The following is a 14,870-nucleotide window of genomic DNA, read 5'->3' on the forward strand; positions in this document are numbered from 1 at the left end:
TTTTCTTAAATGTTCTTCCCTTTTGCAATTTTGTGAGATTATTCTAAAGAGTTTTTTCTTCTTCTCGATCAATTAGAGTTTTTACTCTATTTTGATTCAACATCTCTTAAGATGCGGATCCACAGAAAGTGAGGAAAGTGAATAAGAGGATGGCAAATCTTTAAGAAAAAGGCTGAATTTTGATCTTTTATGCAACGTAAGCCCTAGCTACCATAGTTACGATGTTGACAAACAATGTTCCAGTTTACCAACGATATAGTCTTTTCATTCTGTTTAGCACCCCAAAAAAAAAAAAAACGACTAACAATGCACTCGATCTCTTTACATTATAAGATAGGATCATGGAAGATTGTATGGTATACAATGGGATACCAAGTAAAACCGATTTAGCAAAAGTTAGACGGCCGATAAAGGCGAGTGTACGAGCAACATAACCAAATAAGCGATGTTGAATTTTATCAATAATGTATTGGAAGCATTCCATCGTTACTCCCAAATGATGGACAAGCGTCCCCAGATATTTCCTCAGGTCCGTAACATTTTGAAACCCAAGTCGGCTGCTTATGGCTTGTTGTAAGTCGAGGTCAGTATTAAGGGAGAAGAATAACTTTGTTTTCTGCTATTAACGAAGTGACCAGAGTGTAAACCAAAATTGCTGAGTAAAGAATCAATGTTGTTCGATTGGTCCATATCCACTTTGGCATAGAGAATTAGATGTCAGTAAAAAAAAAGATAGGATATACGTGTACCATTACTAACCAACTTGAAGGCCTTCCAATAGCCAGATGAGACTTACAGGACAATGCTTTGACCTTGTCGCTCCATGGTGAGATTGAATAAGGCGAGAGAGAGAGGGTCACCTTGACAGATGCCCCGTTGCGGATTGAAACTATGACTTAGCACACCTTTCCATTGAACTTGCATTGAGGAGAAAGTTATGTATTGCATGATAATTTGAGATATGTTAGGTGGGAATCCAATATCACAGATTATGTCCTTAATGAAGTCCCATTGAATCCGTTCAAAAGCTTTAGCAAGGTTAACTTTGAGTCATCCACCCTGATTTTCCTTTTTTAGCAAGCATGGAATGAATAATTTCCTGATTAACTATCATATTTTCAGAGATGCTACGGCCTTTAATGAAGCTAGTTTTCGCATGGTCGATAAGAGATGGTATGACATTTTGAAGACGCTGAACCAAGATTTTTGTAATTAGTTTGTACAAGACTGAACAAAAATTAATAGGGCAAAAGTCGAAAAAAGTCTCTAGATTGGGAATCTTTGGAATAAGAACGATCATTTTCTTGTTTAAATTCGGATGCAAAGTACCTCCATTAAAAAAATCTTCTATCATTGAGCAAACAACCGGCCCAGCAATCTCCCATTTTTTTTGATAAAAATATGTGTGAACACCATCAATCCCAAGTGCTTTAAGACAAGAATAGCAAGCAAAGAGTCTTTGATCTCATCTAAAGTTGACACAGAGTTAATGAAAAACAAATCATGAACTTGTAACGTGGGAAACATACCCCAAATTAGAAAGAGAGAGGCAACCAAGTAATTACATGTAACACCAATTTCCTGTATACATTTCCGTACATAAGTCAAAGGTGTCACATGACTTTTAAAACTTTTCGCTTTTGAAAAACCAGTAAAATTTTATTTTTAATCATAAAACATTTTAATTTAATAATAATAAAATGTTCATTAACTTATAATATGTAAACAAAACTTAAAGTTCGAATATATTTAATTTTACATCATCATAAGTCAAATACTTTTCAGAGCATTATCATAAGTCTATTACATGCTAGCTAACAACATCAAAAGTAGACATAGTTGTCATACAATTACTGATGAGACGACCATTGATTGGTGATGTTAGATGCACTCCTTACTCCACTCGTACTAATACATACGCGTGAAATTAATACACGCTAAGTAATCACTTAGTAAGGCATAATAACAATGAGGAGAATTTTAAACATAAGTATATCATAACTATCCAAATACAAATTGAATATTTCAACTCATTATAAATTCCATGGCTTTGCACACGTAGTTCCGATACGATAGTTCACAAAATCATTATGAATTATGTAGGGTTGCACACGAAGTACCAATACGGAAATTTATAAACTCATTATGAATTTCGTGGGGTTGCACACATAGTGCCAATACGAAAATTCATAAACTCATTATGAATTTTGTGGGGTTCACACATAGTGCCAATACGAAAATTGCAACATATGCATTAAAGAAAATGCATCTATGACTATCATAACATATAAGTACATAAATGCACCTCACCTGATATGCCTCACTATTATGCCTAACTGATGTTCGACTATTCGACAACTTTATCATTGCCTTTCTGTTTGCTTGACTCAGGAGCTTGATTACGATCTACACAAGCATCCATAATCACACATACAATACAAATGTTAGTATACTTTCTAACATTTAAACAAAATAATAATACTCAAAAGTACTATTATCTCAAATTTTATTAAAGTTCATCATAACTTAAAATTCCAAGCTGATTAGTATTGGTACCCCTTCTATGGTATCAATACTTCTATACTACAGTATCGATAGTACCGATACTCCCTTCAGTATCGATACCATTTTTGCATTATGGAATTCATTTCTCAATAATAGTATCGATAACTTCCTCTTGGTATCGATACTCCACTTCAGTACCGATACTACTTGCATAAGTATCGATAATGTTTATTGTGTTCATCTTCTTTACTCAAATTTAACCCTATAGTATCGATATTGTTCTTCCAGTGCCGATACCTTTACCCAGATTTTACATATTTCACTTCAATTTTTATCATATTTTCCCTAATTCTCTTACTTTTATCTCCAACCATACCATTAAACTCATCATTACTTAATCCAACTAACTTACATCCATAACATCTAAAATCTCCAAAGAACATTCAAAACTAAGAATCACACCAAATTTTCCAACTTGTTTTTAATCACTTCTAAGGCTTCAAATTTCTTATTCACTTCTTTGACAAGTCAAAAATGCCTTTAAACTTCCATAACTGACCATATTTCATCAAATCATTTAAAAACCCATTTTATTAAATCTCAAATAAAACCTTCATCTCTTATTTTTAATCTTCCTGAACTTTCCTTAAGCCTCTATATCACCTAAGGCTTCAAAACCAACCCAAAAACGAGAAGAAAAGCTAACTTGAAAGAGATCTTACCTTACCTATGGAGGGCACGGGACTACAGGGAAGAAGAAGGAGAGTAGAGAACTATTTTTCCCAGACTTATCCAATTTCTCCCTCCATTAACCATTAATAAAATGAATATTAAATTCATTTCCTTCTAAATGACCATAATGCCCTTTCATTTCTTCCATTCTTATTCATAGGTCTTAAACATAGTTTCTTAAATAAATCCTTGTACTTTTCAATTTATTCAAATTAACCAACCAAATTTTTAATCCTTTCACTATGGTCACCAACCCGATATTTGGGGTATTACAATTCTTCCCCTTAAGAAAATTTATCCTCAAATTTTAATATGTACATGATACGAAGAGGTGTGAAAACTGCTTCCTCATGTCCTTCTCTCTTTCCCAAGTAGCTTCCTCGACTTTATAATTTTGCCAAAGTACTTTAACTAGAGGAATCTTCTTTTTATGCCATTCTTTGTTTTCTCGTGCCAAGATCCGCACTGGTTCTCCCTCGTAAGTCAAATCTATTCGGATCTCTATTTTCTCTAGTGTGATAATATGTGATGGATCTAATCGGTACTTCATGAGCATCGACACATGAAAAACATTGTGGATCTTGTCCATATCGGGAGGCAAAGATAACTTATAAGCTATTGGGCCGACCCTTTTTAAAATCTCATAAAGTCCAATAAATCTTAGACTCAGCTTTCCTTTGCGCCCAAACCACAATACTTTCTTCCAAGGTGATACTTTCAGAAATACATTATCTCCCACTTAATACTCAATCTCTTTCCTCTTTAGATCAACATAAGACTTTTGTCGATCGGAAGCTATCTTAAGATTATCTTGGATAACTTTCACTTTATCTTCCATTTCTTTCATTAAATCAGGGCCAACTAGATCTCGATCTTTTAGCTCAAACTAATTTAATGGCGTTCGACACTTTCTCCCGTACAAGGCTTCATACGGAGCCATTTTAATAATCGATTGGTAACTATTATTATAAGAAAATCCCGTTAAAGGAAAATATCTTTCCCATGATCCTTTAAATTCTATCACGCATGCCCTTAGCATATCCTTCAATACCTAAATAGTTCGCTCTGACTGCCCATCTATCTGCGGATGAAAAGCTATGCTGAAATTCAATAGAGTACCCAGTTCTTCGTGCAAGGACTTCCAGAATCTTGAAGTAAACCTTAGGTCTCAGTCAGATACTATCAATACATGTATTCCATGCAGCCGGACTATCTCTTTTATATACAACTCTGCATATTTATCCATCGCGTAATCTACTTGAACTTGAATAAAATGAGCCGTCTTGGTCAATCTGTCTACAATTACCCATATTGAGTCTTTTTTACTGGGTTTCAATGGTAGTCCTGAAATAAAATTCATAGTAATTCGCTCCCACTTCCACTTAGAAATAGATATCAGTTGTAGCAATCCAGAAAGCACTTGATGTTCAGCTTTCACTTGCTGACATGTCAGGCATCTTACAACAAACTCTGATATAACTCTTTTCATGCCAGAACACCAATAATGACTCTTTATATCCTGATACATCTTATTCCTTCCTGAATGCATAGTCAAAGAATTATAATGTTCCTTGGAAAGAACATCTTTCTTCATTTCTTTATTATCTGGAATGCAAAGTCTTCCACGATAATATAAACATCCATTAGAACTGATTTCATAGTCTTTAGCTTTACCTTTATCTATTTGCGCAATTATTGCCAAGTATTTTCCATATTTTCCTTGCAGCTCTTTTATCTGATCCAATAGCATCATCTTTAACTTAAGCTCAGCAATCAAGGCACCGTCTTCCCTTAAAGACATACGTGTAACCAAAGCCCGTAAAACTGCAAAAGTCTTTCGGCTAAGTGTATCAGTTACCACATAAGCACCTTTTATAGGTTAGAAACCCTAAGAATTCTTTTATCTCTTGGCCACTAAATATTTTTGAGACAATTCCTCCCAAAGCCTCACCGGTCTTCCTTAATTTCCCGACTCTAGTGAAAACCATCCGTGATGACCGTCACTGATCGACGTCAACCGTCCCTTACTGGTAATAGAGAAGTGAAGTTGGTTCACTCCCTGAGTATGAAATTGGGCTCCGATTAGACTAAAATTGTCCCAAACGTCGTAGATTTTAGAAAGAACTCATTTTTAACTCCAGTGACCTTTGAGCTTCCCGACAATCAACATTAAAGATAAGTTCTTATAACTTCTATTTCTTCTTTTTTTGGTTTCTTGCTCGATTGACTCTTTTCTCTTTTTCTTTTATTTGAATTTCCTTTCCCCTTTTTAATCTGTTGTTGCATGTCAAATATGATGATGGTGGCGTGTTTGGTGAGGAAATTGGGCATTTTTTAATGCCTCAGATTTTCTAGGATTATGTGTGGATTATTTTTTGATTATTTTTGTTTTTGAAACAGTGGTAGCTCAAAACCGGTGCAATGGTGACAATAATGGTTCTTCCACTACTACTTTTATCCTTGGCAACAGTGGCGAAGACTTTTATATTTAACAACAGTGGCGGTGACTTTCCTCCTTAGTAGCGGTGGTGGCGGAGTGGATCTCCTTCCTGGTGGCGGCTGCGGCGCGAGTGGCTAACCCTAATACTTCAGCAACTTCAAAATTTTGATTTCATACTAAAAAATTATCATATATTCCTGAACCAGGTCCTAAAACTGTTGTCGCATCTGCGCTAAATATTTCTCTCTGAGGAAATGATTCCTAAAATGCTCTCTAAAGAAATCATAGGTTAAAGGATTGGCTGAAACACTACTTACAACATACTCCTACCAGGTGTGGGCATTCTCGTCCAAAATAGAAACAACCCTCAAATAACACCACTACGAATCTAAACCTAACTGATCCATACATTGCTCGGTATCACAAAACCAGTCCTCGACCTCAGTTGGAGCTCCACCAATAGGGCCTCCAAAGGTCTTAACTATATTCGTAATTGTAGTCCGAGAGATAGGAACTTTGGGTGTAACGTCAGTAGCTCAAACCTCTATATGTATCAATTGAAGAAATAACCGTCCAAGCTTCTCATCTGGCACTACTCTAGAAGGCTCGGTCTTAGAAACGATAACTCCTCTAATCGGAGTTGTAACACCCCAATCATCGGGTCAATAACCAAAATGTAAGAATTTAAAAACTTAGTGGTTTAATTAGAATAGTTGAAGAATTCAAGGATTTATTATAGAAATTTTGTTAGGATTTGATATTAAAATTTTGTTATAGGAGGAGTAGTATGGTCTTTTCTCTATTAAAGATTTTTTTATCTCATTTCTTAAGGGATAAGCACGTGGATTATGGGAGAAAGGTATGAAACCATCTATTGTCTTCTTCCTCGTTCCCGTGAGCTCAACTTCAAAGGTAAGTTTTTGAAATTTGTTGGTTCCTTCAATTTTTGGGTTGGTGTTGAAAGATTGGGTGTTATATAAGCTTAAGGAAAGCTTGTATAGGATTAAAACAACAAAAGGAGGGAATTAGAAATGAATTTGTAAAATTGGTTTTGAAATGAATTGTTGATATGGTGTGTTTTTTGGAGTATTATTGGTAAATTTGACTTGTCAAGGATCTAACTAAAGAGTTAGGAGGATTAGAAATGATTAAGAACTTGTTTGAAATCATGGTATGATTGTGAGATGTAAAAGTTTTAGTGAGATTTTATATAGGAGTAGTAAATGAAGATAAGTTGGTTTTGATGAATGAAGTTGAGTTTAAAGGTAAAGAAGGAGGTAAAAGTAGGAGGTTAGTTAAGGTTTTGGTTAAAATTTGAAATAGAAATGGTAAATTCTGGGCAAGGGTATCGGTACTGGAAGAACAGTACCAATACTTCAAGGTTAAACCAATTGGAATTTGAGGATCAATATCGATACTGATTGAGTGAGGTACCGATACTGTAAGGGGAGTATCGATACCAAGAGTAAGGTATCGATACCATTTTCAAGTTGAAATTTCAGTATGAGGAAATGGTATCGGTACCGAAGGAGGACATCGATACCATAGAAGAGAAGAATTGGTACTATAGTGGGAGTACCGATACTATTGAGCATGAAATGATAAATTAAAAGTATGATAAATTAAGGGTTACTTTTAGCTTAAGTTATTATGATTGGATATATGCAATTCAAATTCCGATAATTATTTTTGATTGTTCTGTGTAGACGTTGAACAAAATCAACTTCCGGTCAACTCGACATTATAAGTTTTGATCAAAAGTGTTAAGGACTTCGTTTAGGACTTCAGTGATGTAAAGGTGAGTACAACTCATTGGTTTTATATTAGATTCCAGGGCACCTTACGATAAGCCAACCTCAAAGTTTTCGATCAAAAACCTTTCAAATTCTTTTATTTTATATTTTTACAATATTTTATTCAAGTTATATTATTTAAGTAATGTTTTGATGTTTATGGATGCATGACTATGAAAATGTGAAATGTGAATATGTGAATACAAAGATATTCGATGTGAAAGTGCCTATGTGAATAAAATATACTTCGAATAATGAATGACATATAATTATGTGGTTAAAAACCCAAGGTATATGTATAAGGATTAGAGGTATAGTTGGCATGCCAAGAGTCGAGGGTTTTATGTGATCCTTCGGGATAAAATTATGTGGTCTTTTGGGACAAAACCTATGTGGTGCTTTGGGACAATTTATGTGGTCATTCGGGACAATTATGTCGCACTTTGGTGTAAATTATACGAGATGTGGTGACAACATTAGTGCACAACCTCAATGTACTCAAATACCTAGAGTTATCAGTAGTATACGTTGGCCATTGAAAATAAAATATATAAAACGAATAATGTATAACAACATACATTCTTGTTATGGAGAATTATTTAAAATCCTTATGAAATGTTTCTATGAAATAAATAAAGATTTGGATTATATAACTTTAGTTGCTCATAATTGCCTCACTAAGTCAACGACTTAGTGTGTGATTGTTTCGCACGTAGGTTTGAAGAAATCAGAAGAGTGAAGCTTATCGATGATAAAATACTCCCTTGAAGATCAGATCAAGACAAATTGAATGTATATTTTCTGAAATTTTGTAAAATGTTGACATGTACTATACGTTTAATTTGAAATGCTCTGATCTATTTTTGTAAACTCTTACTTTTTATTTATGTAAATTATTAAAGACTTTTATTAAGTATGAATGTGAGCTTTATATTTTATTTTAAGTTAACGAGTTTCACATTGTTAATATAAATAAAAGTTAATTTTTTTCCTTATTTGTTATGAATCAATGTTTTGAAAAGTCAATTTGACGTTTCGGATTCGTATCCGAGTTGGGTACGGGTTAGGGTGTTACATTTAATGGTATTAGAGCTATGATTTAGTTGATTTTGATTCGAAATGAAGTCGTTTTTGTTTTAAAAAGTGTACATGCCAATTTTTAGTTAAGTCTTTCTGATCTAATAAGGACTAGTATGTTAACCTACTAATATATTAGTGAATTGATCTTATTAGATGTCGGATTTTGAGGGCTTCTAAAGTGAAGCGGGAGATACAAATGAAGGAAGTAGCAACTCACCTACCTCGAGCAGGCATGGTGAGGAGCAGACATATCAGGGAGTGTCTGTACAAGATCAGGGAACCTTCTTCCAGACGTTGGACATTATTCTGACGCGTTTTAACCGTCGGCTCCCTCAACTCCTAAGATGAATGTAGCTAAGGAGCTTAGAAGCCTAGGAGCACCCGAATTTAAATGAGAATCTGAGGAAGGTCCAGTTGCTGCCGATCTGTGGCTCAATGACCTTAATATAATGTTGGAGAATGTCCACTGTTATGAAATGGAGAAGCTGGATGGGGTAGTTTTGTTATTTCGAGGTTAAGCCAGAATTTGGTGGTCTAATGTGACGATGAGAGATGCAAGGGACCAGGTGACATGGTCGTTCTTTTTAGAAGAGTTTAAGAACAAATTCATCGAGGATCAGTTCATTCGTCAAATAAAGAAAGAATTTATGAGCTTAATGCAAGGGAATCACTCTGTATATGAGTTCGAGTGTGAATTCAACAAGCTTAGTATATTTGCAGTGGAGTTGGTCCCTACAAAAAATGACTCATGTGATTGGTTTGTGAAGGGTTTATACCCTCGATTGAAAGAGTTATTGTTGGCATTCAACCTCTCTTCATTCCAAGAGGTAGTGAATAGAGCTAAAGCCCTGGAGTGAGCTCAAAATGAGAGGTTTGCGGAGCAAATGACACAATGGAATAAGAGAGCTGGTGCCTCGTCATGTGTCTCCTAATCAAAGAAGAGTCGAGGTTCAAGTTTTTGACCTCAGACCAGATCGGAGTCAGCTGCATCATTAGATAGAGGATAAAATCCTAGAAGATCTAGATAAACTCACTCAGTGGAGTCAGGAATGGATAAGCCAATATATATGCCAACATTGTGGGAAATCTCATAGTAGTGTGTACAAAAAGTCTCTAGACCTTGTTTTAAGTGCGGAGAGGTAGGACATTTTACTCGGGACTGCCCATTGATGATTGGAGAGCCTGCTCAATCAGAAAGATCTACTGCTGCACCTATGAGAGGTAGAGGTAGAGGTAGAGGAATGAATCAGTCCGAGTCGACCACTCAACCTAAAGTGTGCTCCACCGCTCGAGTGTACAATAGTGAAGATTGTGATGATCCTAAAATCATTACAGGTACTTTTCAAATAGCTGGTAAATCTGATTTAGTTCTTATTGATTCGGGATCGAATTATTCCTATATTAGTAGTAAAATGGTGAAAGACTTGAGGATTTCGTTAGGACCTATTCGTAGTGAGGTGATTGTGACTAATTCATTAGGGCATAGTAATCGGGTGAGGAAAATCTGTCGAGGTTGTTCTATATGGATTCAGGGAATTGAATTCCCTGCTAATCTAATGGAATTACTGTTTGATGAGTTCGAGGTTATCCTAGGTATGGATTGGTTGTATCATTATCATGCCAATGTGGATTGTCGATTTGAGCGAGTTACGTTAAAAAGTCTTGATGGATTGGAAGTTAGGGTAGTCATCGAAAGAATTAATCCCTTAGCTAATGTGATATCAATGATGTCGACTCGGAAGTTAATGCTATAAGGATTCCAAGCTTAATTACCAATGTGATCGATACTAGATCCAAAGAAAGAAAGTTTAAAGATATTCCGACAGTTATAGAATTTCCAGAAGTATTTCTGGAAGAATTATCGGGATTACCTCCAGCTATGGAGGTTGAATTTCATATTGAAGTAATGTCAGGATCAACACCGATTTCAATGGCTTGTTATATGATGGCCCTAAAGGAATTGAAAGAGTTAAAGATTCAGTCACAAGAGCTTTTGGATAAAGGATTTATCAGACCCATTGTGTTACTTTGGAGTGCTCCAGTATTGTTTGTAAAGAAGAAAGACGGTTCGATGCGCCTTTGTATTGATTATTGGCAACTTAACAAAGTGACCATAAAGAACAAGTATCCTCTTCCAAGTATTGAAGATTTATTTTATCAACTCAAGGGAGCTGCATTGTTTTCTAAAATTGAGTTACGCTCAGGGTATCAACAATTGAAGATACATGAAAAAGATGTTCCAAAAATGACGTTTAGGAATCGGTATGGTCATTACAAATTTGTAATAATGATATTTGGGTTAACTAACACACCTCCAGTGTTTATGTACCTTATGAACAGAGTTTTCCAACCGTATCTTGATTAGTTCATGGTCATTTTTATTGAATACATTTTAGTGTATTCAAATTCAAGGGAGGAGTATGATGCACATCTTCGTATGATTATTTAAACTTTACAAGACAAGAAGCTTTATGTAAAGTTCTCTAAGTGTGAGTTTTGGCTAAAGAAAGTGGCATTCCTTAGAAACGTGATTTCTGTATAGGGAATTCGGGTAGATCCTCAGAAGGTTAAAGTTGTGTTAGAGTGGGAAATTCCGAAGAGTGTCAAAAGTTCAGAGTTTCTTGGGTCTCACAGGTTATTATCAAAGGTTTGTTAAGAACTATTCAATGATATCTTTTCCTTTAGCCAAATTCTTAAGAAAATATGTGTATTTTGATTGGACTCCTGATTGTCAAAAGAGTTTTTAAGCATTGAAGAAAGTTTTGACTGAAGCTCTGGTATTAGTGCAACCGAAATCGAACAAGGATTTCATAATTTTTAGTGAGACTTTTAATAGTGGTTTGGGATGTGTATTAACGCAAGATGGAAAGGTAGTTACTTATTCTTCAAGATAACTTAAGCCCCATGAGAAGAACTATCCGACACATGACCTTGAATTAGCAGCGGTGGTCTTTGCATTGAAAATTTGGTAACACTATTTATATGGTGAACATTGTTAAATTTTCACCGATCACAAAAGTTTGAAGTATTTGTTGATGTAAAAGGAACTTAATTTGGGACAAAGAATATGGATTGAGTTAATCAAGGACTATGATTCGATTATAGATTATTATCCCAGAAAAGCCAATCTAGTAGCTGATGCTCTTAGTCGGAAGACTTTTGCCGCTTTGCGTAGATTGGATGCCCAAACCGTGTTAATGGACAATGGTGTATTGGTGGCCGAGTTTACATTGAAACCGTTATTGTTAGAGCAGATTAAGGAGTTATAAAAGAAGGATGAAAAGTGTTTAGTCTGGGTTGAACAATTAGGAAAGGGTGAACTCAAGGACTTTGATGCAAAGTCGAAAGGGTGTTTATACTTCAAAAATCGAGTTTATATTCCTAATGTTGACGGGTTGAAAAGAGAAATATTGTATGAAGCACATTGTAGTTCCTTAACTATGCACCCAGGAGGAAATAAGATGTATCAAGATTTGAAAGGGCATTTTTTGTGGCCAGGCATGAAAAGAGACATTACAGAGTTTGTATCAAGGTGTCTTAATTGTCATCATGTAAAAGCTGAACATCAAGTGCCTTCGGGATTATTGCAACCGATTTTATTCCTCAGTGGAAATGGGAAAGTGTTACGATGGATTTTATAATAGGACTACCCTTATCACCAAACAAAAAGGATTCAAATTGGATAATTGTGGATCACCTCACAAAGATAGCGCATTTCATTCCTGTCCGAACATATTATTCAATGGAAAAGCATGATGAATTGTATATCAAGGAGATAGTGTGACTACATGGTATTCCAATTTTAATAGTTTCAGATAGAGATCCCAGATTTACTTCGAGATTTTAGAAGTCTTTTCAAGGAGCTTTGGGTTCCCGATTGAATTTTAGCACTGATTTTCATCCTCAAACAGATGGCCAATCAAAGCGAACGATTCAGATTTTGGAAGATATGTTGAGAGCGTGCGTGATCGATTTTTTTGGATCGTGGGAAAAGTATTTTCCGCTTGCAGGATTTGCATATAATAATAGTTATCAATCAAGCATTAAAATGGCACCATATGAAGCATTGTATGGAAGGAAGTGTATGACGCCACTTAATTGGTATGAATTAAAAGATCGGGAAGTTCATGACCTAAACTTGATTAAAGAAGCTGAAAAATGGTTCAGGTCATCCAGCACAACCTTAAAATGGCATCAAATAGACAAAAGTCTTACGCAGATTTGAAGAGAAATGAAATTGAATTTCAAGTAGGCGACAAGGTTTTCCTAAAAGTATCACCTTAGAAGAAAGTACTTCGCTTTGGGCGTAAAGGAAAACTCAATCCTAGGTTCATTGGACCATATAAAGTTTTGAATAGAGTGGGTCCAGTGGCATATCAGTTAGCATTGCCAACAGAGATGGAAAAGATCCACAATGTCTTTCATGTATCTATTCTTCAGCGATATCGATCAGATCCTACACACATTATAACTTCGGACGAGATAGAAGTTCAATCTGACATGACCTACGAGGAAGAACTGGTACAGATTCTAGCGTATGAAATCAAGCAGATTAGGAACAAGATGATTCCGCTAGTTAAGGTTCTATGGAGAAACCATAAACTAGAAGATGCTACGTGAGAAATTGAAGAAGATCTAAGGAAGCAATATCCCCGCCTCTTTTTACAATTAAAATTCGACGACAAATTTTCTAAAGGGGGAGATTTGTAACACCACAATCATCGGGTCAATGACCAAAATGTAAGAATTTAAAAACTTAGTGGTTTAATTAGAATAGTTGAAGAATTCAAGGATTTATTGTGGAAATTGTGTTAGGACTTCATATTAAAATTTTGTTATAGCAGGGGTAGTATGGTATTTTCTCTATGAAAGATTTTTTTATCTTCTTTCTTAAGGAATAAGCACGTGGATTATGGGAGAAAGGTCTGAAACAGTCTATTGTCTTCTTCCTCGTGCCCGTGAACTCCACTTCAAAAGTAAGTTTATGAAATTTGTTGGTTCCTTCAATTTTTGGGTTGTTGTTGAAAGCTTGGGTGTTATATAAGCTTAAGGAAAGCTTGTATAGGATTAAAACAAAAAAAAGGAGGGAATTAGAAATGAATTTATAAAATGGGTTTTGAAATGAATTGTTGATATGGTGTGGTTTTTGGAGCATTATTGGTAAATTTAACTTGTCAATGATCTAACTAAAGAATTAAGAGGATTAGAAATGATTAATAACTTGTTTGAAATCATGGTATGATTGTGAGATGCAAAAGTTTTAGTGAGATTTTGTATGTTTAGGAGTAGTCAATGAAGATAAGTTGGTTTTGATAAATGAAGTTGAGTTTAAAGGTAAAGAATGAGGTAAAAGTAGTAGATTAGTTAAGTTTTTAGTTAAATTTTTAAATGGAAATGGTAAATTATGGGCAAGGGTATCAATACTGGAAGAACAATACCGATACTTCAAGGCTAAACCTTGGAATTCGAAGATCGGTATCGGTATTGATTGAGTGATGTACCGATACTGAAAGAAGAGTTTCGAAACCAAGAGTAAGGTATAGATACCATTTTCAAGTTGAAATTCCAGTATGTCGAAATGGTATCAGTACCGAATAAGGGTACTGATACCATAGAAAGGAAGTATATGTACTGTAATGGGAGTATCGATACTATTGAGCATGAAATGATAAATTAAGGGTTTCTTTCAGCTTAAGTTATTATGATTGGATATAAGCAATTCAAATTCTGATAATTATTTTTGATTGTTTTGTGTAAACGTTGAACAAAATCAACTTCCGGTCAACTCGACATTATAAGTTTCGATCAAAAGTGTTAAGGACTTCGTTTAGGACTTCAGTGAGGCAAAGGTGAGTGTAACTCATTGGTTTTATATTAGATTTTAGGGCGGCTTGCGATAATCCAACCTCAAAGTTTTCGATCGAAAACCTTTCAAATTCTTTTATTTTATATTTTTACAATGTTTTATTCAAGTTATACTATGTTTTGATGTTTATGGATGCATGACTATAAAACGTGAAATGTGAATATGTGAATACAAAGATATTCGATGTGAGAGTTCCTATGCGAATAAGATATACTTCGAATAATTAATGAAAATAATTATGTGGTTAAAATCCCAAGGTATATGTATGAGGATTAGAGGTATAGTTGGCATGGTAAGAGTTAAGGGTTCTATGTGGTCTTTCGGGACAAAATTATGTGGTCCTTCGGGACAATTATGTGGCACTTCAGTGCAAATTATGCGAGCTGTGGTGACAACATTAGTGCACAGCCTTAATGTACTCAAATAACTAGAGTTTTCAGTAGTATACATTGGG

The sequence above is a fragment of the Hibiscus syriacus genome, unplaced genomic scaffold, assembly GCF_006381635.1.
Source record: "Hibiscus syriacus cultivar Baekdansim isolate YM2019G1 unplaced genomic scaffold, ASM638163v2 tig00110890_pilon, whole genome shotgun sequence".
NCBI lineage: Eukaryota > Viridiplantae > Streptophyta > Magnoliopsida > Malvales > Malvaceae > Hibiscus > Hibiscus syriacus.